Consider the following 25,529-nt stretch of genomic DNA (forward strand, 5'->3'; position numbering starts at 1 on the left):
TTATGGAAAAAAACTAAATGGATCTTTTGGACAAACCAATAATTACTGAAAATTAATATTTGAAAACGTTAACAAATTATTTATATGTATTAAAACATTTCGGGGGATACCACTAGTTACCCAACCAATGTACGTGGTGTTATTAATCTTAACTCTTTTGATTTTTTATTTCACTAAACATGATCATAGCTCTTTTTAAAAAATCCAGTCAAACCTGACCGCAATAACTATTTGTTATATTCTTAGAAAAGAACGACAAATGTATTCCTTCGAGAATTGTGAGTGCCATTATTAAAGATAAGAACCAATGGAGTCTGGATATGTTCTTGCAAAATAGACAAACTTAACTTTGGTATTTCTTAAAGATTGCTAGCTAAAAGTACATGAAGTATATAGATGTAAAAAGAAGTCAATTGTGGTTTAACTTATCACAAAGGATAAATGCAAAAAATTTCCTTTAATTTCCTTACGAAATTCTTTGTAGAGTGTTTAAGTTCCACAAAAGAATGTTTGTGTGTCTTAAGTAACTGATACCAATTTATTATTGCAGTTCTTTAGATAATTGGAAAAATGCTATTTAAATTGATTGTATTTGAGATACTTTCAATCCTAAAAAATATCTCATTTATAATCTCCTTCCCTCCCCCTCTCATTCCTACCACTCCCTGTATATGAGCATTAGTCAGAAAATACAAAAGAAAGGTTGACCCAGGCTGGTGTGGCTCAGTTGATTGAGTTTGGCCTGCAAACCAAAGGGTCACCGGTTTGATTCCCAGCCAGGGCACATGCCTGGGTTGCAGGCCAGGTCCCTGGTTGGAGGTTCACGAGAGGCAACCACACACTGATGTTTCTCTACTTCTCTTTCTCGCTCCCTTCCCCTCTCTAAAAATAAATAAATAAAATCTGAAGAAAAAAAGGATGAATAGAAATATCACTGAAGAGTAATAGGCCTAAATTCCTAAAATAGTGTTGTGCATTTTACAAAGTATACATGTACTTTTAATTTCATGAACTCTTGGGAAGTCCCTTTTGATGTTATGGGAACTGTATATGAATTTGTTATATAAATCTAATTCAAAAACTTTTTCTAAAATCAAATGTCTAAACAGAAGCCAAAATTTATTCATACACATTGAAGAAAAAAGTTAAATGTAAGGTGACTTCAATGTGAGCCAAATTGTATAATGAGCCTATAAAATGCTTAGTCTAATGCATTCAGGCTTGTAGATGTGTTTACCAATAAGGAAGGTTCTGTTTTCCTATTTATTATGATCTTTCACTGATTTAAAACTCCTATATACTGAAACTCAATAAACATCTTTAATTTGCATAAGCTACATTAAAATACTAATACAAGAATGAATTTAAAAACCACTAGTTTATTGCACCAACCTCAGCAATTAGAAAAGAGAAACATGTAACTAAGCTTAAGGAATATTTAATAAAGAATATATATATGTATATATATATTTCCTTAAGAGTTAGCAATACTACAGTGGGATTCATAAATACCATCTACCTTCTTTTTATTGCTTGAAATCAATGAACTGAATCTCCTGAATAAAATTTCAATAGCATATTTAAGAGACGAAGAAGCATGATTTTTTACTTTTATTAAGTTGGAAAAAAAAAAAGGCAGGTCTAGTTTACTTGTTGGGAGTTTGTTCTAAGTGAGATTTTACTTTTCAGACTGGTGAGCTAATGATTAACGTCATATACTGTACATCTTTGCCTAGAAACCACAGTGTCTATTAAATGTAATTACCTTTCCCCATGGCTTTAAATTGACGGCAGATTCAAAATGAAGGTGGCTTCTATTAAATTTAATTACTTCCCCCTGAAGCTTACTTGGCAAAATTGTGACTGATAATGAATGTGAATTCCATAAAAAAAAAAAAAAAAGCTGCATGGTCAAGGTATGGCTCTTAAATTAGCATTGTTATTAATGAAAAAATATGTAAAAACACAATACTTGAAATGGGATGTTTTATCATTCACATACAGTTTTGTAATAACACAGTAAGTTAAGTGCTCAGTGTTTTCACTCATTGGTTTCACCCTTCAACCAATAGGTTATAATATATTGTCTGGTTATAATAATTAAAGAAAAATGTCAGTTATCAAAAATTTCATCTAGTATTCCCATGTGCACAACATAGTGGCCCTTCTACCATTTTAATTCAATTGGCATCTTAAATCAGCATGATCAATAAATGAGGAAAAGGCAAAGAATTAGAAAAACAAATCCTGTTCTTACTGTCTCTGTAATTAGTTCTTCCTTCTTAAACTGGTTAGCTAATCTGGAAGATAGCACTAACAGTATGTCTTCTCTGTGTAAGATAAATATTTAAAAATTAGAAAAAAAATGTTATCTATTATTGCTTTGCAAATCCATTTGCCATTTTATCTCAATTTTAACCATCTATTTTGGATTAGTTTGTTTTAGGTGGCTATTGTTCTGAATCTAAATCTGTTTCTCAACTTCTCACACTTTTAACTCATCATTCAATGTCCAGTATATCATATACTCACAATGTGCCAGCCATGTGTTAGAGGTATAAAAATACAGTATGTATTAGGATTCAAGAGTCAAGTGAGAGTTAAATAAAGACAGAAGACAATAAATATTTTGTCACTCTGGGAAGAACTTGCGATGACTCGAGGGCAGCTCCTGTGAACCACATAGTCACATTTCTTGCCTCATCATTTGGTAGAAATGTATGAAAGCCAAACGTGACATCTACCCGTCCACATGTGTGTGTCGCCCGCACAACATAGACATGCAGGCTTGCTTAGGCATGAAGCAGGTACCAGTCTGCAGAATGCCTCCGTCTTAGGGGGTGTATGTCAAGTCCCCTAAGTGGTCTCCTGAGAAAGAAACCCTCTCATTATTCTTGACTTAGGAGGTTGTAACTTCCATCCTTCTCCCTAAATCTGAGGGACACTCACAGCATGATAGAATGGCAACAAATCTCTCAAAAAAAATATTTCTATTATCTAATTATCCCATTTTTGCCATACTCTAATATAATTTATGCTATGTTATGATATTTCTTAAACCTTGTATTATTTTATTTATTTCTGATTTGGGCATGGGCTAGTTCTCAGATATTTCCTTTTATGTTCTAAATATCTGCTTCTGCCTCTCACTTATTTTTGCACCTGTTTTCTATTATGGTCACATAAAAGTTTTCATTTTAATATTCTTTTAAAATGTAGTAGTGATGAACCCGGAAACTGGAAGCATAAACATGACTAGATAACCTAGCCTAATAAGAGGATCATGGAAACTTCTCAAAAGAAGTAAAATCGGAGGGGAATTAAAAAAGAAGCATGTCTAAGAGTTCTCTAAGTGTAAAGCGAGGGGAAGAGCATGTTGAACAAAAGGAACAGTTCATGTAAAGACCCAGAGGCACAAAGAAGCATAATTTATTGGAGGACCTGGCTAGAACATAAAATGATTGTAGTCTGGTGAAAGATATTCAAATAAGCCAATTTTGCAATTGAAATTTAGTGTGACTGAAATATTTTGCACCCAACATCTTCAAATTTACCCACTAAATCTTCCTCTACAGCAACAAGATTTTCAAATTAAATGACATTATGAGGACACTGCTTTAATTCTTTTATATAGATTATGATATCCAATGAACTTGCTTTTATGGCTAATAATAAAGTTAATATGATGGAAATTCTATATTCTGTGAGCATAGGTAGTACATCTGTCTTATTCACTATTGTACCTTCAGTTTATAGCAAAGGGTTTTGAATCTAGTATCAAACAGTTGCTCTATGTTTAAGTAATCAATTTTTAGATAATGCTGATGAAAAATGTTAAATATTGAAAGTGTAAATTTCACGTAGAACACTGACAAATACTGCTGCATTAGTTTTCTCTGTTACAAATCACCATATAAAGTCATCTTGTTACATATTTTATGTTTACACAATGCTATGTGTCAATAACATCTCAATAAAACTGGGAATAGAAAGCACATACAACCACATGGCTTAAAATAACAGCTATTTAAATGCATTATCTTACCTTTCTGTAGGTCAGAAGTCTATCTCAGAAATCACCAGCCTAAACCCAAAATGTCCACAGGAGGCTTTTCCTCTGGCAGCCTTACGAGACACTCCATTTCCTTGCCTTTTCTTAATCCCAGCAGCCAACTGCGTTTCTTGGATAGTAGTCTCTTCCTCCTTTAAAGCCAGCATTGCCTTTCCCTGAGTCTTCTTCTGTGTCACAATGCCCTCTTCCATTTTTGCAGATTGCTTGTTGTTACATTGGGCCCACCTGAGTCATCCAGCATGCTCTGTTTTCAGGTCAGCTGATTAGCAAAATTAATTGCATCTGCTACCTAATTCCAATTCTTCTTTGCCATGTAACCTAACAAGTTTTAGTTTGCAGTTTTGAGGTTCAAGAGGTGCAGGGAACTGAATGTGGGCATTTGTGGGGAGCCCCTTATTCTGCATTTCACAACTCAAAGTGTCAAAACCATTTGTTTCATAAGCAATTTAATCTTTAGGTCTGCGATGGCTTCTGTATCAGCCAGGTTACTTTGCCATACCAAAGAAACTTCTAAAATAAAGGTTTATTTTATCCTAATGTTACAATGGCCTGTGACTCACCGTGCCAGAGCAGCTACTATCTCATTCTTTGTTGCTGCCATGGGAGAAAGAAAAAACACTTGCGGGTTTAGAGTATATCACACCAGGAAGTGAAAACTCGTGCCCAGAAGTGACACACGTTGCTCAAACTTCATTCACCAAAACCATTCAAAGTCTCCACTCTCTCCCCTTGTGGAAGGGACAAGGAAAAGTGATCCTAACCACATGACCAGAGGACAGAGCGCTGAAAATGTCAGGTGTATCTTATTAATGACTAACATTTCTCTTTTCATTTCTATAATACACAGTCAAAAACAAAAAATTACCAGTTTGTTGGTAGGTGATTTTGGAAGCAAACTAAAAGCATAATACTCAAATGTAAAACTTCTATTGTAAATGGCTTATAATCTATATCAATTGATGAATGAAGTCAATTATTTGTATTAATTAGAGAAACATCCTGGTTTATCACAAACCATAGAGAAGAACTGAAATTTACCAAAGAAACTCAAAGAAGTGCTTCTTCAATAATTCACCTAAAAAGTGACAGTCAGTTTCAGAAGTTATTTTGATGTTATTGATACAAGTTAAATGCAATTGTCTATGTTTTTTACAGGAATTTACAGGTGATAAAATTAAAACTGCACTGATAGAGATTAAAAGTATAAGTTTTTTTCTCTCTGTGTTGAATTATTCTGCTGTTTTATTCTTTCATTGGATTCAAACCCTGACCTTAGATTTTGATATCTAGTTTTAGAGATTATATATCTCCCATTACTTTCCACATTGAAACAAGTAAAATCCTAAAATTGTAGTAAAAATAGCTAAATATAAATACAATTCATTGCTAGAATGACAAAAAGAAGTAGTAAGGTCTATTCTGAGCCCCCAAATATGGAACCCAGAACCCTAGATATCAAATGAGAAGCAAATCCATTTTTTTTTTTATCTTGAAGCTTCACCCTGAGGCTATTTGCTCAATGCTGGAAACCTCTAGTTTCTGTTCTGAAAACTATTTTAAAGAATGCAGAAAACAGGAGATAAATTCCAAGGCCCAAATAACATGGACGCTCTTAATGGGACACATCTGTGCAAAACTAGGGCCTCAAAGGGCTATACCTTCTGAAAGATTAATGAAAGATAAAAACTATTTTGATGAACAGAATGGCAAGGAAACTTTCCGTTTTCAATTCTAGAATAGGATGGAAAGGGACAAGTAAGTCTCTGGACAATCTATAACCACAAGCTGGCTCTCATATGGATTTGGTTCATAAAATTATAGTGGTGCTCTGGACGGGTAGCTCAGATGGTTGGAGTGTCATCCTGTGCACCAAAAAGATATGCTTTATGTAACATATATGTATTTGCTGAAGTAACTATAAAGGCTTAAAATAAGGGCAGAAAACTAACATATTTAAAAGTATTCAATATAACTAAAAAATGAGGAACCTTAAAAATTAAAATTTAGAACTCAATGCTTGCATTAACAATTAGATTAGCCATATGTAAGGAAAATCTTCGGAAGAATAAATGTGAAGTATGTAACATGAAAGACAAATAAAAGAGAAAACATAAGTCTGTGCAACAGTGTGCTAGAACCAACTCCAATCACTTTGCAAGAGCTGACTGTGCTTCTCTCCTTCCAAGTCTATTCAGGGACATTGCCTTAGTAGCCCAGAACTGATCTTTTTGGGAATATTCCCACTGTGGAAATATGCAAATGCTACTATCAGGGCTTTTTTTCATCTTAAAAGAAATTTTTTTTTTTTTTTTTACCAGTACATCGCTAGTTCCATACGAAGTTCCAAAGGATCTAATAAAGAGAATAGGTAAAACAGCAGTATCCAGATATAGTAGGTGACAACTTTTCAGGAATGTTTAAAGACAGAAGTCCTTAGACCCAGTAATCCTAACTACTCTAAAGGAAGGAACATGAAAAGAAATCTGTGCCTAGATAAAACCTAGCGAATATGTGGCAGAAAAACAAAATATCTTAAAAAGAGAGAGAATTTGCTTTTTAGCAAACCATCTGAGCCCTGGCTGGTGTGGCTCAGTGCATTGAGTGCTGGCCTGTGAACCAAAGGGTCACTGGTTCAATTCCCAGTCAGGGCACATGCCTGGGTTGCAGGCCAGGTCCCCAGCAGGGAGCATGCGAGAGGCAACCACACATTAATATATCTCTCCCTCTCTTTCTCCCTCCTTTTCCTTAGCTCTAAAAATATATAAATGAAACCTTAAAAAAAAAAAAAAGCAAACCATCTGAAAGTAACGGTGATTACATTCCATGGCTAAAATCTAATCAGAAACAATGAGAGAGAAAAAAAATGAATACCTGCAAAGAACTTACAGGTGATAATTATCAACTTGGAATTTTATATCTACTAAAAATATTATTCAAGAATGAGGGTTAAGTAAAAATATTATTATCAAGGGAAAAAGAATCTAAAGGTATAAACAAATTCTAAAAGTAAACACTTCCACATTGAAATTTTATATGTGTAAACAAGATTTTTTTTTTAAAGGTGATAAATGGATAGGTAAATTTCAATGTACATTCTGTTGAATTAAATAATAATATCTATTGGACAACCATAGATGAGACCTAAAATATCAGGTAATATTGCATATGAATTGAGAGAATGTTAAGTTAAAATATTCTAAGATCATTTATTTCAGGAGATAAAGTGTTAATTAAATATAGCTTTTGCTGAATTAAATATCTATATTAGAATTGTCAAAACAACCACTAGATGAGTATAAATAAATATAAAATTTCCAAAACAAAGGAAAAATAAAATGGAAAGCAAGAGTAGCTAAAATCAATCAAATTAAGAAAAGGAAGACAAAAAAGAAAAAGTAGAAGAGAAAAAGAACGAAAATGCAAGGCAACTAATAAGATGACAGAAAAATAGTTCAAATATATTATCTATCATATATAAAAATGGATTTAAATCTCCTTTAAAAAGACAAAATTGCCAATAGCATGAAAAAATTATATTTTCCTATTGCCATTTAACAAATTGCAAAAATAAAAAAATTTAAAAAAAAAAACCCTCAGGACTTGAAACAACACATATTTACTACCTTAGAGCTCTGAAGATCAAATATCAGAAGACCAAAATAATTCTCATGGGGTAAAATCAAGGTGTCACCAAGGCTGCATTTTTCTGGAGGCTCCAAGGGAAAAACCATTCCTTGCTTTTTCCAGCTCCTAGAGGCTGGCCGTATCCCTTGGTCTGTGGCCCTCTTCCAACTTCAAAGGCAACAGGACCATTATGCCAATCTTTTACTTTTGTCACAACTCTTTCTCTGATTCTCACTTTCCTGCCTTCCTCTTTGACTTTTAAGAACTCTTGTGATTACATTGGAGCCATCTGGATAATACAGAATAATTTTCCCATCTCAAGATTCTTGTCTTAATTACAGTTGGGAAGTCTAATTTGCCGTGTAAATGAACATATTGACATGTTCCAGGGATTACGATATGAAACATCTTTGATGGTCATTATTCTGCCTACCTCAACATCCTAATATATGCTATTTACAAAAGATATGCCTTAAATATCAGGACACAGAAAGAACAAACATTCATGCTAATAAATGAAATTAGCCCATAACTTTCTTAGTTATATTAAGTACCATGGTATCATAAAAAGCATTAGGGGTTGTTTCCTCTCTCTCTCTCTCGACAAAGTTTGTGTCTAATTTAGGGTAAAAAAACAACCTATCTTTGAGTGTTGACTAAGGTGTACCTGTAAATCCATCTGTAGTTGATACTTATTCTTGGTGAAGCTGTTTAATTATCCTTTTACTTATTTAATAATTACAAAATTTTTCTAAAAATATTTACTTATCCACATGGGTGAAACTGGCTTATATCTCCGATGACTCTCTGTGTAGGGTTCCCCCCTACCCCGCCAGCTATTGAGGTATTTTGTAAAGAATCTTCAATTCAGCCTTCCACCTTGCTCTGGCAGTAGGCTAAAACCAGTGCAGATCTGTCCAGTCCAGTTTAACGCTTTAGGTTAAAATATTTTTTAAAATCATAGTCAGTATTAATGCAATTAAAGATTTTGTTGGGTTGGGACTGGGTTGCAGTTTTGCTAGTCTGTCATTAGTTCATCCTTGTTTCTAGGTTATAGCCATTCTTAGTTTCCTCATCCTGGAAAGGTAATAAGAAAATCAGTTCTGTCTTTCAGAAGATTCAGTTTAGCTCTTTATCATTCGGCACCACCCAGCTTCAACATTTGGCAAATATCTTGATGTATAACGTAGATAGGTCATGTGTTTCAGGTCCATCCAGTTACCAATTTTATTCCTGCAACCCAGAGAACATGCTAAATTCCCTTTTCTTCAACAGCAGCTTTCTGGTAGAGTCCAACCTAAATTCTTGATCTCTATCTATACCCAGAATCAATAGGTGTCCCAAGGGAAATATACTTACAGTTTCTGAGAATCAGTTCATCTCTCCTTCTGTATTTTAATCTTGTCTTTGCAGTCTTTGCCCACTCAAAGCCCACCTCTCAACACTGTTTTATGTTCGTTTGTTTTTTTAAATACCAGTCAACATTATACTACTTTATTCTACTTTTCAGAAGCTTTCTATCTAGCATTTTAAACTTCTGCATAGCCTCAGAATATAGAAAATTCCACATGGAGCAAAGAACCAAAGATTTGAGGACATGATTCCCTTGTCTGTCATTCCAGCCCCATGTGATTGCTGAAAGCTTCGTTGGATTCTCTCATTATGAAGATACTGCCTTGGCCAGGCCAAGCTTAATCTACTCCTCAGGCCAGATATCATTGTGATCTTCTTTTTGAATGAATCCATCCTCTCTGGGCTGTTAGTACTTCTCGTGTTCATTGCCTTATAGCTCTGTAATGCTTTTTAAGTTTTGTAATTAATAGTAAGTTTTCTAAGTTTTTACAGCAGGGACATAGGACTGCCACATCCTACAATAAATAATCAGAAAACAAAAGCACATTGAATTATTAATACCTTTCTTTAGAAGATACATACACACACACACAATACTCTTGTTTTTGAAACATCACAATAAATTAAGTGAACAGAGGAAGATGTGAAATATACAAATCTCTAAAAAATATGAAAACAAACACAAAGCACCAAATAACTTGTCAATAAAGCAAAGATGATATTGCTTCCATGGAGTAGAGGACAGTGCTAACTTTTAAGATCTTCAGTGTGTTTTTCAAAGTGGGAAGACAGGGCAGGTATTTTGAGAGTCTAGTATAAGACTGAGCTTTAGATGTGAGGGTTTAGTAAAGATTGCAAAATATTTATTAAATATATAAGAATTGATGCACAGAATAATATAAGGGAATTTTGATGAAGTGTTTTTTGTACAGTCTTTTGAAACCCTTTGAGGAATCTATTATTTGGGAAGGGTCCTTGATGATGACTAGTTCTGTTATTAGAAAATGAATTTTTAGGGAGTCCCTGAAACAAACAGAGTTATCTGTTACTTTAAATTCACATCTTTATTCATGTTTATTATAATAACCATATAGATATCATATCAATAATTATATTAATGAAAACAGCTGAATATTAAATTCATGTTATGAAGATACTCTCTTGGTTTTAATCTTATTAAGATGTGCAGCTGGTTTTATTTCCCAAAGAAAAGAAGCCAGTGATGAAGTTCCAAAGAACCATTTTTGTATGATGATGACAATAACTTGGGATCATGTCAATAATAGAGCAATTTTTTTAAAAGAATTCTCACAATTGATGAGAAGGAGGCAGATAACAGCAAAGTAATTAGAAGTGTTGAAAGATGTTTTTGTTCTTTGTTTTGGTTTGGCATCTTATTCCCCCTAGAAATCACATTTGTGCTTGTTTACTAAGGATATGCTAAACATAATTTTGTACCCACCGAGGGCACTTTCCCACAGGGGAGGGCATGCAAAGGGAGTCTTAGAATGTCCAGTAATTCTTCATTCCACCTTCATGTAGAGTAGGTTTGGCATCTCAGAATCATTCAAAAGATCTTCCTTAGAACAACAAGAAGAAGGAGAAGTAAACATTGAGTCTTTAGAATGGAGTCTGTTGAGGAAGGAAGTGGAGACTCAGTGGAAGCAAGGGTTCATGACTATGGTGGTTTAATGAGCCTTCCAGCGGCCTGGATGGGTATGGAAGGAAAGATATAAAACCCATTGTCTACCCTGGTTTTAAAGTAAAACCTATCAAATCATTCTATGTGGTTTCCAAACAGAGAAAGCGAGGGCTTTAAGGTTTCAAATAGTAGCAATCCTAATTTATAACTCCTTTAGTTGGGAGCCTTTCTAGAAGACGGTAGCAGTTGGAACTGACAGAGATGAACACAAATGGCTGCGACCTTAGAGTCTTGACTCAGTTTAATGAAGAAGGAGTAAGATCATTCCCCTGGGGGAAGAATTCGTATGATGTGTTTTGTTATCTGGACAAAAACTGAATCACAATACTCCAATAGCAGTATCGGATGCGTTAGTTCAAAGGAGAATAGGACACTCCAGGGGTTGTACAGGACAAACTATACAGAAATATAAAGAAAATATAAAATTCTTATTTATTATATAATGTCTTTATTTAAAAAATTATAAAACCATTAAAGTGTTTGTTTTGAATCCATTCATTGACATGGCAAACTTTCTCAGGTCTTGTTTCATTTTACTTGTTGCATTTATAATGGAAGATATGACACAAGAGCAGGATTCCCACAATTCAGAAGAGTATCTTTACATCCTTATGTCTTTAGTTTGCTATACTGTGGAATATTTCATGTATATTTCCATAATTAACTGGATTTGCTACTTACTCATGCAGCTTTAACTAAGTTAACCCACTCAAATGGATGGGAGTGGAACAAGAATTCTAAAAAATATGGGTACATGATAGTTCCAATGATGTAAGTGCAGGAGGGCAACAAGGTTACAGTAGAGATGACAGTTTACTGGTCCAAGTTCTTTTCACCTGCTTCATACTGAGGTAAAACATTCGTGACATCGAAATCTAACAAGAAGGAGTTCAAAATCAGAATTTTCAAGAATAGCCTTGAGAAATAGATTTACACCCACGGACATTTATAGCCTTGCCTGAGAGTATATTTTCCCTTGAGTACTAGTTATTGATAATATTAAACCACTCTATCAGGAAGACATCTAACCAATTTATACTTATGTGAGTGCTTTCCAAGATATGTAATACGTTAATATAAAAGTTCAGTTGCACACTATAAACATCAATAAATATATACATAATATATTGGAGGTATACAATCTAAAAGGGTAGATACAAATTTAAAATATTTAGGCTGAATTTAGAAAAGCAAAAAATTCTCATTTTTCAGACTGCAAGTGAATATTAAAACTACTTAAGAAAGATTCAATACAGAAGGAGGGAAAATGCTGGCAGCTTCTAAAGATAAGAAATGAACATAAGTCCTCAAAATGATTTCTCACAAAGTCATTAAAGCTATCAAATCAGGTGCCTGCATAATCTTGAAAATTAGTTCACTTGCAAATCCTCCTCTGGACTCTCCAGAGCCATCTTTATGGGCAACCATATGGCAGTGAGAGGGAAAGAAATGTGGACTGATCAAATTCAAGATCACTTAGGTCTGAAACCTTTTACTACTTGGAATACATAGCCAAGAGGTTCAGAAATGTTAAAAGCCTCTAGGTTAATGGTGTAGATTGGGTAGAAGAAACAGAGTCACATCTTACAGTATTTCCTTTGATTTGCATTCTACTGCATTCCAAATGTTTTCCATATACTATCTTTATAATAATTTATATGAACATCATTCTTCTATCACCACCAACACCACCATCAACAAAACAGTTAAGAGATATTATAACAGTACTCAAGTAATATATATACATGACATATATAAGGTTTTAAACTAGTGTCTGCAACTTCAATCCTCATAATTTCAACAACACCAGTAGTGCTCAAACCATTCTACTAAAATCCAGAGGTCTTCAGGACATCCTCAGGCACTACCATGATGGTGGGAGGTACAAAGTTAGTTATAATTAACTATACTCTGGTCATTTTCACAAGCATAGTTTCCTTTGATATTAGATTGCAGTCACCCATTACAAATGCTGGAATCAAAGGTGTTATCTGTTTCTGATAGTGTATAGTAACTAGATTTGTTATAAGTCCTACTCTTCCTGTAGATGCTAAAAAAAAAAAATCCTCACAGAAGTTAAGTAAATAGATAAAAAAAGTGTTTGTTAGGCAGAAATTTTTCAATATTTAGAAAAAAACTGAAAACCTAGAGCTATTAATAAGAAAATAAATAATACATCCATTTCTTAAGAAGTTTTGGCCCTGGCCCAGTGTGGCTCAGTTGGTTGTAGCGTCCTCCCAAGAACCAAAAGTTTGCGGGTTTGATTTCTAGTCAGGGCACATGTGGTTGCTGGTTTGGTCCCAGTCAGAGCACATAAGGGAGGCTACAGATCAACGTTTTTCTCTCAAATTGATGCTTTACTCTCTCACTCTCTAAAAGCAATTAAAAAAAAATGTTTTCAGATGAGGGTAAAAATAAGAAAGGAAGTTTTCTAAGAAATTTGAATGTAATATGGAGATAAAATGTGAGTTAAATTGCTTATTTTTTTTATCGAAAAATAAACCAAACCTTACCATAATTGCATTATGAAGCAAACATACCTTCTACTTCTTTATACAGTGCTGACATACTGTGATGGCCACTTATAGAGACATTACAAATATTTTCTCTTCTATTCTACCTCTGTAGACTGAAGTTTTAGATTAAATGCAATCGGACAACAAAGATAAAAAATGTGACAAATGTTTTACAAATATCCTTCACATTTAAAAAGTCAATTTAGAAAAACATAAAATTTCTCATTTCCATGCAAACATTTCCAAACTGCCAATGGATATTAAAGCTGTTTACTTTAGAAATATTCAACAAAGGTCAAAAATTATGGGAAATTTTTGAAGACGAAAAATGGACATAAATCCTTGAAGCATGTTCTTATGAAGACATTAAATCTAACAAAACAGGTGACTGCATCATCGTGAAATTCAGTTCATTTACAAATCTTCAATAAAATGTTTTATATGTCTTTACATTCTCTTTCAAATTAATATCAGAGAGACTATCTGCCTTTACTAGATTATCTTTTAAAATGAGAGACATACATAGTCAGTAAATGAGGTTATATTACTAATTAGCATACCATCTTCACTACCTATAGTACACTACAAAAAAAATGTGGCTTTCATTTTATCACATAGATGAAACAAAGTTATCTTTCAAGGTTTGAAATTTCTGTGATCTTTATGCTTAATAAACTCAGTAAAAGGCATTTAAATTACATCAGTTTTGTCTTGGAAGTTAAATTGGGAAATATTGCATTCTCTGAGATGATAAACTCTGTAAAAGATAAATTATCATGAGAAATAGTTTTAATTGATTTACCATAATAAAAGTTATGTGACTTTGAAGTGCAAATGACACATTAAAATGAATCTACAGTATGTTGATAATAAAGTGGCTTCTTTGTTAATGGAATTACTGACACTGCAGATGCTTTCAGGAGTGATGTCTTCTACTATTAATCAAGAAACATCAATGTAAAATGAATATGCTGTTTATTTAAATCCCAGACCACCTTCCTTCTTTTTGTTTCAAAGCAGTTCAATATTAAGGCCCAAATACTTACTGGAGATTCTGGTCATCATAAAATGTCAATATGAGTTTGGCTCTTCAACTTCTGCTTTTATTCCTGAGCATCTTTATTGTAAGCACAAGTTCTCCCTGTGTTTGTAAATCAGAGTGTCAGAGCACAGGCAGTGACAAAGTCTATGATGAAGTTCAAGTTTAGATGCTTAAATATACATAAACTGGTAAAATTTTTCTCACATATAAACTTTAGTGGTATATATTCCAAAAGTTTCTGAACAGTGAAATTCAAAGGAAATAAGTGAATTCCTTAGAGTCTTTTTACAGACATGAATAAAATATTAATATTTCAAAATTACATGAATTCAATAAAACAACTTCAAATAAAGTAATTGCATTTCATAATCTGTGACACTTCTTCAATTATCTTGTACAAAAACAGCATTTTACCTGAACTGTAGGAGTAGTCTGAATACTACCACTGTTTGGGTTATTTACCAATCATTGTATTAACCATAGAACTTATCAGTATATGACTCTATTTAGTAGCAGTGTATACAAGTAATTTTTAGTACATTCAATCTCTGTTTTATAATTGAAAAGGAAATTAAAAACCCCTGTTATTCTCATCTTCCAAGCGACATGGAGTGGTCTGACTGGAGAAGTGGAGAATGAGAGTAGACAGAAACGCAGGCCCGCACAGCCATTTCAATGCGAGGCTCACCGAGTGTTACTGAACAGCATGGAACACACATGATTCAATATAAGTTCACTTGCTCCAGGAAACTCTAAGTAAGAACCATTCAGTGACATAAAGAGGTTAACATCGATAGGAATTATAAATGTTAGAGCAATAAAACCCAATTATTATATATTTAATACATAATTTCTGACCGACATTTGTGTGATCTTGTGTTAATAACACAACTTTATTATTTCCTGAATTCTTTATACTAAATTTAATATGAAGTATACACTCATCTTATTTAACATAAATTAATTAAAGAGTCTATGTTTTATAAGTAATGTTATTTGAGATAATTTTACAATCTATGTGTATAGATTCTAACAGAAATGAGTTGGGACGACAGTAGTAATGTTTATATGATAATAATAAAATATCTGTAAAAGAAAAGCATTTCTAAAATATGTTATTTGAAATGTGATATGTAAATACTAAGTAACAATAATTTTATTAGAGCCAAGTAAAATGGGAATAAAGTATTTGACTAAAATTGTAAGACATTTCAAAATCAGGAAAAGCTAAATATTTGATATTTCAATTTAAAGTAAATTGTTTCTAAGGATATTATTGTTTGATTTTTACATTTTAAAATCTATTTTGTTGGTAATTATATCTTCTAGATAATATTTATTCTTTGAAGACATTATTTAATCTTAGAAAATACTGAGCTGTGTTTAAAATCATAGAGGCAAACATCAGAAGTTTTCTAGCATGCATTCATTTACCAATTTGCACCACTCATGCATTCTTTATCCTTTCAACCTGGAAAGCGTCTATCTGATTCTTTAGTGGCTGTTTAAACAAAAATAGATGTTTATCTCTTTAAAATTTTTCCAGGAACTGTCACTTTCCCATTTACTCAAGCAATGTTGTGACAGAATGTGTCAGCTTCTCACACAAATGAAAAGAGATATAGACTTGTATTTACTTTAGCTGAAAAATAAGTAGTCATCAATTTGGAGAAAAGTGTTTTCCCATCTGAAAAGATGAAGTAAATAGGAGTGGTTGAAAGAAGAAAGTATTTCCTAATACTTAAAAGGCAAATGTAAACCAAAGATATAACACTGATTCATTTTTTGGTATGATCCTGGAAGTGGATAATCTGATAATATGTAGAGGTTGAAACTTTGCTATGTGTCTTTTGTAGTACATGATTTGTTTTAAAGATGATAAATGCTTATGCAGTTAACCTTTCCACATTCTCTCCTAGGCAAGCTAAAAGTTTTAGAAATTTAAATAGAGATAAGAAAAAAATCATCTTTAAGAAAGGTTATAGAAGCATGATATAGTCAAAACAAACAACTGGCATAGATTTCAAACTCTTTGTACTTCATTAGGAGAGTGAATTAATAGTAAGGATCTCAGCAGACATTAAATATTAAATATATATGTCAGTATATTGTTATTAAATATTATTTTCTATTTGTTTATGAATTTCATAGGATAAAATTTTATCAAATAATAGTACTGAATGCTCTGAAATGGACAGTAATGACATTGAACAGGAGAAGATGTACAATCATAGGGCTTTTGTCCAAAGGGGATTAGAGTTGTGCAATTAAATTCAAAGCATCCATTTTTAATAGATCAGAGGGAGCAACCTAGCATAAAAGTAGAAAATAAAGTTAGGCGCTTTGAAGTACATCTATCTCTGACTAAATGTGTGACTTCTGTAGATTATTTACTTACCTACAAGCTACTTAAACTTTTTGATTCTTTTTTTCCATCTGTAAACAAGCAAAATGAAACCCATTTAATAGTATTTGCATGAGAATTTTGTGACTAAAATTGTATTTCTTATAGTTAGAAATATATGCATATGTATTAAAGCCTCAAGTCTTGCAAGCCTTTCATTTAAAATTTCATGTAAATAGAGAATTCAGCAAGATTTAAGAAGTACACGTTAATATCTTAATTTCTCTCTCTCTTTTTTCATCTAGGAAAGAAAGAAAAGGAGGGAGGGAGAGAATGAGGGAAGGAAAGAGGGGAAGGAAATAAACAAGACAGCAACCACTTTCTAAAGTGGCATACATGAATTTTAAATATCTGTGGAAGTCATATCAGGGATATTTGAGATTTTCATATAAATGTTTTACTTTCATGTTTCCATTGTAAATATTAAACTAGAAATTATGTGAGCATAAAGTGTTTTCAGCTGGATGATCACTTATTCTAAGCATTAGTATATTATTTTAGTGCTCATGACTTTTTGTTTATGATCTCATTAGTACCACATTATATGTGGTATCTTGATCTGTCACAATAAAGTTCTGCAATAATCAAAATAAAAATGGTAAAATAATTCATTTAGCATTAATACATGAAATGTGGTTGTATAGGTATGTCATACTCCAAAGAATATAGCTATAAGAGTTACATGATATTCATATTTTGAATGGTAATTTCAACCCCCCAAAATTGTTTTTGATTAAATTAATTTGTTTTTTGAATTTCAATATCATTACACTGTTATAAGCATTTGAGGACATCATAATTCATTGGGGATACAACTATGATCCTATAAACTACTCACAGATGTGTCTTATATTTGTGATAATTATTGTAACCTTTTTTGTACAACATTTCGTTTCCTTGGAAATATTTATCTGATACTTTTTATTTTGTGTACATTTTAAACCTAAGTCATGGCCAAACTTTTCTTGATACCCTACATCCTCTCTTACTTCCCTCACATGGCACAAATAGTCCATCATTCTGCCTTTCTTAGAGATGTGTCTCCTTTGCCATTTTTGATTCACAGCATACAGTACATATTTTTTCTTCATTATGACCTTGGAGGCATATTCTGCTACTTTTTTGCAATACATCCCCTTTTTGTCCTAGAAGAAAGTTCATGTTTTCCTGATATACTCTCTCATTTTAGGGGAGCATCTCTTCTAATAGTTTTCTGAGGTTGGGTGCATGAGAGGTACATTTTTTAAAACCTTACATATCTGAAAAAGGTATTTAGCTAAACTTACACTGGCATTTACTAGAAAGATCACCTCAGACATCCACTCAAGATGGAAGTGTAGTTAGCAATGTTTTTCTTCCTCTCACAATCAAAAAAGAAGGAAAATAACCAATTTAAAAACAAAAACCAACCAGAATTGCCAGAAAATTGAAACGTGGAAGTCCAACAACCAAGTTAAATAAGAAACATTCATCCAGACTGGCGTTCCCAAACAAAGAAATATGATCCAAATGAAAAAACAGATCAAAACTCCAGAAAAAGACAAGCAACGAGGAGATAGCCATCCAATCAGATGCAAAGTTCAAAACACTGGTAATCAGGATGCTCACAGAAATGACTGAGTATGGTAACAAAATAAAGGAAGAAGTGAAGGCTATACTAACTGAAATATATATAGGGAACCAACTGTGAAGGGAAGGAAACCAGGACTCAAATCAATGATTTGGAACACAAGGAGGATATAAACATTCAACCAGAACAGAATGAAGAAACAAGAATTCAAAAACATGAGGGGAGGCATAGGATCTTCTGGGACAACTTTAAACATCTCAATATCTGAATCATAAGGGTGCCAGGAGGAGAAGTGGAAGGGCAAGAAATTGTAAACTTATTTGAAAAAATAATGAAGGGAAACTTCCCCAGTCTAGTGAAGGAAATAGACATGCAAGTCCAGGAAGCTCAGAGAGTCCCAAAGAAATTGGATCCAAGGAGGAACACACCAAGATATGTCATAATTACATTACCCAAGATTAAACATAAGGAGAGAATCTTAAAAGCAGCAAGAGAAAGGAGAATTACCTACAAAGGAGTTCATATATGACTATCAGATGATTTCTCAAAAGAAACCTTACAGGCAAGAAGGGACTGGAAAGAAGTATTCAAAGTCGTTAAAGCCAAGGACCTACCTCCAAGACTACTCTATCCAGAAAAGCTATCATTTAGAATGGAAGGGCAGATAAAGTGCTTCCCAGATAAGGTAAAGTTAAAAGAGTTCATCATCACCAAGCCCTTCTTATAGAAAATGTTAAAGGTACTTACCTAAGAAAAAGAAGATCAAAACTATGAACAGTAAAATGACAACGAACTCACAACTATCAACACCTGAACCTAAGAAACAAAAACAAAAACAAACTAAGCTAACAACTAGAACACGAACAGAATCACAGAAATGGAGATCAGATGGAGTGTTATCAGTGGGGAGGAGGAGAATGGGGGAAAAGTACAGGGAATAAGGAGCATAATTGGTAGGTACAAAATAGACAAGGGAGGTTGAGAATAGTATAGGAAATGCTCTGGCTGGTGTGGTTCAGTGGATTGAGTGCCAGCCTGCAAACCAAATGGTTTCCCGTTCCGTTCCCAATCAGTTACATGCCCAGGTTTTGGGCCAGGTTCCCAGTAGGGGGCATGTGGGAGGCAACCACACATTGATATTTCTCTCCCTTTCTATCTTCCTACCTTCTCCTCTCTCTAAAAAATAAATAAATAAAATATTTAACTTTTTTTTAAAAAAGGAATTATATAGGAAATGGAGAAGCCAAAGAATTTATATATGTGACCCATGGACATGAACTAAGGAGGGGAATGCTGGAGGGAGGGGCACGCAAGGCAGAGGGGGATAAAGAGGAGAAAAAAATGAGACAACTATAATAGCATAATCAATAAAATATACGTAAAAAAGAGAAAGATCACCTTGCCATGTAACTATAGCTTGAAATATTTTCACTATGAACACAGGCAGGAACCAGAGAAGAATGTTCCCTTGATAGACAAGCTTGACAATGTGAGATTTTTGAGTTTGTTTCTGTGTGTGTGTGTTCATGTGTTTTTAAAATTTTTTTTATTGTTCAAATACATTTGTCTCCATTTTCCTGCCACCACTTTCCCCTGCCCCACCCACCCCCACCTCCCACCCTCAATTCTTTCCCACTTTGGCTTTGTCCGTGGGTCCTTTATACATGTTCCTTGATTTGACCCTTCCCCTTCTTTTCCTCATTACCCCCCTCCCTTCTTCCCTCTTGTTTGTTTTTTCACTAAGTGCATTCCTGTTACGTGCACAGCGTGACAGCAGAAAGCTAGATCTTCACTCTTTGAGGGACCAAGACTGGTGGTAAGCTTGAAATTTATGAAGCATTCCACAGAAACAAAGAGACCAAAGAGAGGGTGAATCCCCAAATCTGTATATAAACTATAGCCCAACACATAGTTGATTACGAAACTCTCTAGGCACAGAGAAAAGTTCTAGAGGGCCAGAATAAAAATGCAGGAGGCTAAAATAAGCAGTAGACTAAGCAGCAGGCTAAGCAGTAGGCAAGAACTGAGCAGATAGCAACTACTTGCGGAAGAAAATTTAGTTTACAGTTTGTCTAGGAAGTCACATGCTTGCCAGACAAAAAGTTAAGAACCCTTTGGAAAGGATAACAGAATGTGAGTCACTACTATATTCTTATCTACTGTGTTTCGTTTTCAATCAATATTTTATAGTCGTCCAAAGAAACGGAAGTAATGTCTATACTATACTCAGGATAAAATGCCATCTACAAAAAAGTGATTCCAAGTCAGTCCACACAGATGTTGGATACAGCAAACCAATGCTTCCAAATAGCTTTCACAAATACATGCAAATTAAAAAGGCCATAATGAGAGGGGATACAGAGGACTTAAACAGAGAGATAGAAAGTATTAAAAAATGAAAAAGCTAATCAGTGCAATAACTGAAAGAAAATACATTAGGTAATTTCAACAAAGATTGGAAATGGCAGAATTTTCAACCTGGAGAGCATAGGGAAAGTATTTAAGAAGACTGAAATGAGCCTCACAGACCCACTGGAAATATCAGGTGATTAAAAAAAAAAAAGATGAAAACCGAATTCCAGTGTAAGATTAAAAAAAGGAATGACCCTGGCTGGTGTGGCTTAGTGGATTGAACGCTGGACTGTAAAGCAAAGGGTCGCTGGCTTGACTCCCAGTCAGGGCACATGCCTGGGTTGCCGGCCAAGTCCCCAGTGTGGGGCATGTGAGAGGCAAACACACACTGGTGTTTCTCTCCTTCCATTTCTCCCTCTCTTCCCCCCTCTCTAAATAAATAAATAAAATCTTTAAAAAAAAAGAATGATTTTTAAAAAATGAATTATACTCCAGCAGGATAAAAACAACAACAATAACAACAACAAAAACACTCCTCAGTATAGCTGAAAGCAAATGATGCAGGGAACATCTTGGAAGTAGTTAAACACTTTACATACAACAGAAAACACACACAAGAGAAAATAATATGATTGATGGCTAATTTTCATTATAATTATAACATGATATCCTATATACTAAAATAAAAAATATATATAACCTGCCAAATTTTCATTATTAATTTATGTTTAAAAATGATATAAAGACATGTCTATATTAACAAAAAGCTGAAAAAAATTGCCACCAGACCTGCACTGCAAGTTCTTCAAGCTGAAGAAAGCAACCCCAGCTGGCAAGATGAATGTGAATGAAAAGCGCTAAAATGCTGAAAATGAGAAGTATGTGGAAAATATGCACACACACAGAAACACACATTTTTGTCTTTCTTTCCCTAAAACCATTTAACTATTGAAAGCAAAATTTATAGCATTATATTGTTGTGCCTATAGATATAATATGAATGAAAATATTAGCAATAGAATAAAATATATCACTGCAAATATATTTGCAATATTTTAGCAGAACTATTTTAATATTAATGATAAGGAGATTGCTACAGGTTAAAGAAGCATATTTTAATCCTTAAAACAATCATAAGAATATCAATGTAAATAGATATACCAATAAGGAATTTAAAAGAAATATGACTTTTTTTTGATTAACAAAACTAAATTGAGAAAGAAGAAACAGAAGACCAATTTAAAGAACTGAAGGTAATGGGAAAATAAATATCAAAATGTCATAAATAAACATACAACTGTATCATTGATTACATTAAATGTAAATGAACTAGACATTCCAATCAAAAGGCTGAGGTAAGGTAAAAATTAAAATTAAAATAAAAGCAAGAACTAACTATGTTGTCTATAGAATATGCATTTTAAATATACACACATATTTCAATATAAAAGGGGGAACTCTACCCTGCAGGCAAAAAACCATGAGGAAGTTTGGGGTGGTTTAATAAACATTAGAACAATAAACATACTTAAAAAGAATATTATTAGAGACAATAATCAAGAGCATGTAATTATGAAAAAATTACTATATAAGCTAAAAATATAATAATTGTAAATATATAGCTATACCTTATAACTGAGCTTAAAAATACATAAAATAAAAACTTAGAGAATTAAAGAGAAATATACAATAATATAGTTAATAATTTTAACACTCTCACTCTAGCAATTAATAGAAAAACTAGACCAAAAAAAAATCTTCAGAAATATACAAATCATCTTCACCTAACTGCCACATAAATTACATGATATATTTTTTAAAAGTACATGGGATATTAATCAATGTAGACTATATTTTAGTTCATCCATGTTTCAAAAAATTTAAAAGAAGTCACATGAAGTATGTCCTCTAAGCAAAACAGAATTAATTTTGAGAATAACAATAATAATATGACAAGACTTTTAAATATTTGGAAAATGAAGAAGACATTTCTAAGTGACTCAGGAATCAAATAAAAAATGACAAGGAAAATTAGACAATGTCTTGAATAATTATAAAAGCCTAGACATATCAAAATTTTTGATATGAAGCTCAAGCAATTCTTAGGGTGTAGTTTACAATTTTAAATATTTTTATTTTAAAAATGTCACCTAAAACTAAAAATCAATGTTTAACTTTGGGAGTCTAGAAAAAGAAGTGATATAAAATCAAGTAAATATGAAGAAAGACAAAATAAAGAGTAGAAATAGATTAAACAGAAAAAAAACAATAAAGAAAATCTATAAAACCTGAAGCTGTTTAATTGAGAAATAAACAAAATTATTACACCTCTGTCTATATAGACCAAAAAAATGAGAGATAGAGAGGCCCTGCTGTTGATAAGCTCCTTATTTGTGGTATTTTATTACAGCATCCTGAACAAACTAAGATTATCAGCATTGCAGAAGCAATACATTTTTAAATGAGTTCTGTGCATTATTAAATATCAGAAAAAGTGACAAAGAATAATGCTTCCTAACCAGTTTTGGGATTGACTCAAAGGGGTCAAACATGTTTTCATAGGAGTCACAAAAACTCTTTCAGCTTAGTTCTGACCAGCTGTTTAATGAGGGCCGCTATAAACTTCGCACTACATTAATGTGTTGCATTAGTCGTTTTCAGTATCTTCAAATATTCATGTCCTCCTTAAATCTTCTATTTCAAGCTGTTCAAATTACCTTCCAAGGAGAAAATATGACTTGTCCAACTTGAAACAGTTCATGGATATGTCGAATCTTGTAAAATGGGTTTTTTAAAGTGTCTCAAAAGACTCCACAGAGATTTTAAAATGAAATTAAATGTAAAACAACTCAATGGAGAATAAAAAGTTTCTGTCATCATCTTATTGTTGCACTGAATATAAACTTGATTTTGGAAAGACTGTTAACTGGATCTTTTAATTTTTTCTGTTTCTATCAGCAAATTTTCTCAGATGTTCTAAACTAACAAACTGGAAAACCTCCCAAAAATTGTCAGGGAGAGAGAGTGAAGTTAGAGGAAACTAAAGCAGAAAGGCTCTGATACCCCATTTGAGCCTTAAACATAGGAAATCCAGTTTTATACTTTTATATACTATATTGAGATTCATTATAAAGTTACTTCTCTAACAGTGGAAAATCGCAAGGGTGGGAAATTTTAACCCACTCCACCATTCTTTTGCATGGTTTTTGTAAGTGCTGACTCTAACTAATATACACCTTGTCAATGAACAGCATGTTTGGGTAAGCATCCTAAGAACTAAATTCAGAAATGCAGGCTCCGACCTTCAGGCATCTCAGCTCCAGGAGATTTGCTGGCCTGCAACCCTGGAGGCAGGACGGCCTGAAACCAGGATGACGTGCTGCCAGGATGACTAAACCAGGGTGACGCACACCTGACCATCGCTTGCAGTATCAGAATGGGCTGTGCTAATCTGGAAGTGGAGAACTTTGCAACCCCCTCCCTTGATCTCTTTGTTCTGTTCCCCTCCCCCTCCTTATAAAAACCTCTGCCTCCACTGAGAGGTGGGGATGGGCTTTGAGACGGGGGTCCCCCGCCTTCCAGATGGCCGGCATCTGGAAATAAACCACTTTCCTTTACATCAGCACCCGCCTCTTCAGTATCGGCTTTCATAGCGGCAGGCAGCCGAGCTTGCTTTTTATTATATTTCTAAATATAGTTTCCGAAAAAATATTGTTCTGCACTTATCCTCAAATATTCACCTTAATTTCTAATTTTTGATATCTAAATATTAGGAATAAGATTTTATTATTTGTCAATTTTGTTGATGCTGAAGTACCAAAAATCAAATAGGTTATTTGAAGTTTACTATGCCTTTCTAGTTTTTAAATCTTTGCAGGTTGATTTTGTGAAAAACAGGACTTCTGAAGATGTTTCATATAATTTCTCTTTGTACTGTATCTTATCATCCAATTTTATGCCCTCCTGGCTTGTCCTCTTAATTTAAGTACTTCACTACATTTTATAAATCTCCACCGATTTGAATTTAGTGAATGTATTTTAAACATCCTATTGGATTAAAAAATAGAAGTATCAGTTAATTCTAAATCTGTCAAAAGAGAGATATAATCAAAAGCAAATACTAAAATAAATACATGCAAATGAAGAAATTGCAATCTATTTTAAGATTCTTGTATATCAAAGGTTATTTTTAAGTGGTAGAATCTTAATATCTATTATCAGTTATGTTTCACTTTACTCTCAATACATTTGTATTAAGCAATCATGAGGCATGTGTCTGAACTTCCCATAAAAATCAGCAAAATTACATATTGCTAAGAGCCTCAGAAAGACCAAACTGTGCATTTTCTTTTCATGATTACTGATCTTACCTCTAAGGGTGGTATTTTAATGTTCTAAAATTTTCCAGAATAAATGTTTAGGTATATAAATATGTATACACATATACATACACATATATATTTATTTTAGAAAATTTTAGAATATTAAAATATGCATATATTCTTGAAAACTTGGAATTAAATAAAATTATTATCAACAATATTATTATGTTCTTTTTCACTGGATAAAAAGTTCATAAAAGCTATTTAATAACCAATGAAGTTACTGCATTTCAAATGAATGGAAAATGAGGCCCAACAGTCTAAATAAAAGAAGTAAGCAAATGTTTAAGCAAGGAGAAAAAAAATTGCCTTGATTTTTGGTTTATAATCTAAGACTACGATTATACGACCAGGCTGGTTCAAAGATTTAAATTGCGATGTCATATAAATGAGTTGTATTGCATCAAGCTCACAGGATTTAAGAGGCAGTTCATTCCCTTTAGCACACATAGACATGCTCTTTGTCTACGAACCTATCCGTTATACTCTCCTGCCTTTTAAGCAACCTAACT

This window comes from Pteronotus mesoamericanus, unplaced genomic scaffold, assembly GCF_021234165.1.
Source record: "Pteronotus mesoamericanus isolate MK-2021 breed Mesoamerican mustached bat unplaced genomic scaffold, CSHL_Meso_final contig_94, whole genome shotgun sequence".
NCBI lineage: Eukaryota > Metazoa > Chordata > Mammalia > Chiroptera > Mormoopidae > Pteronotus > Pteronotus mesoamericanus.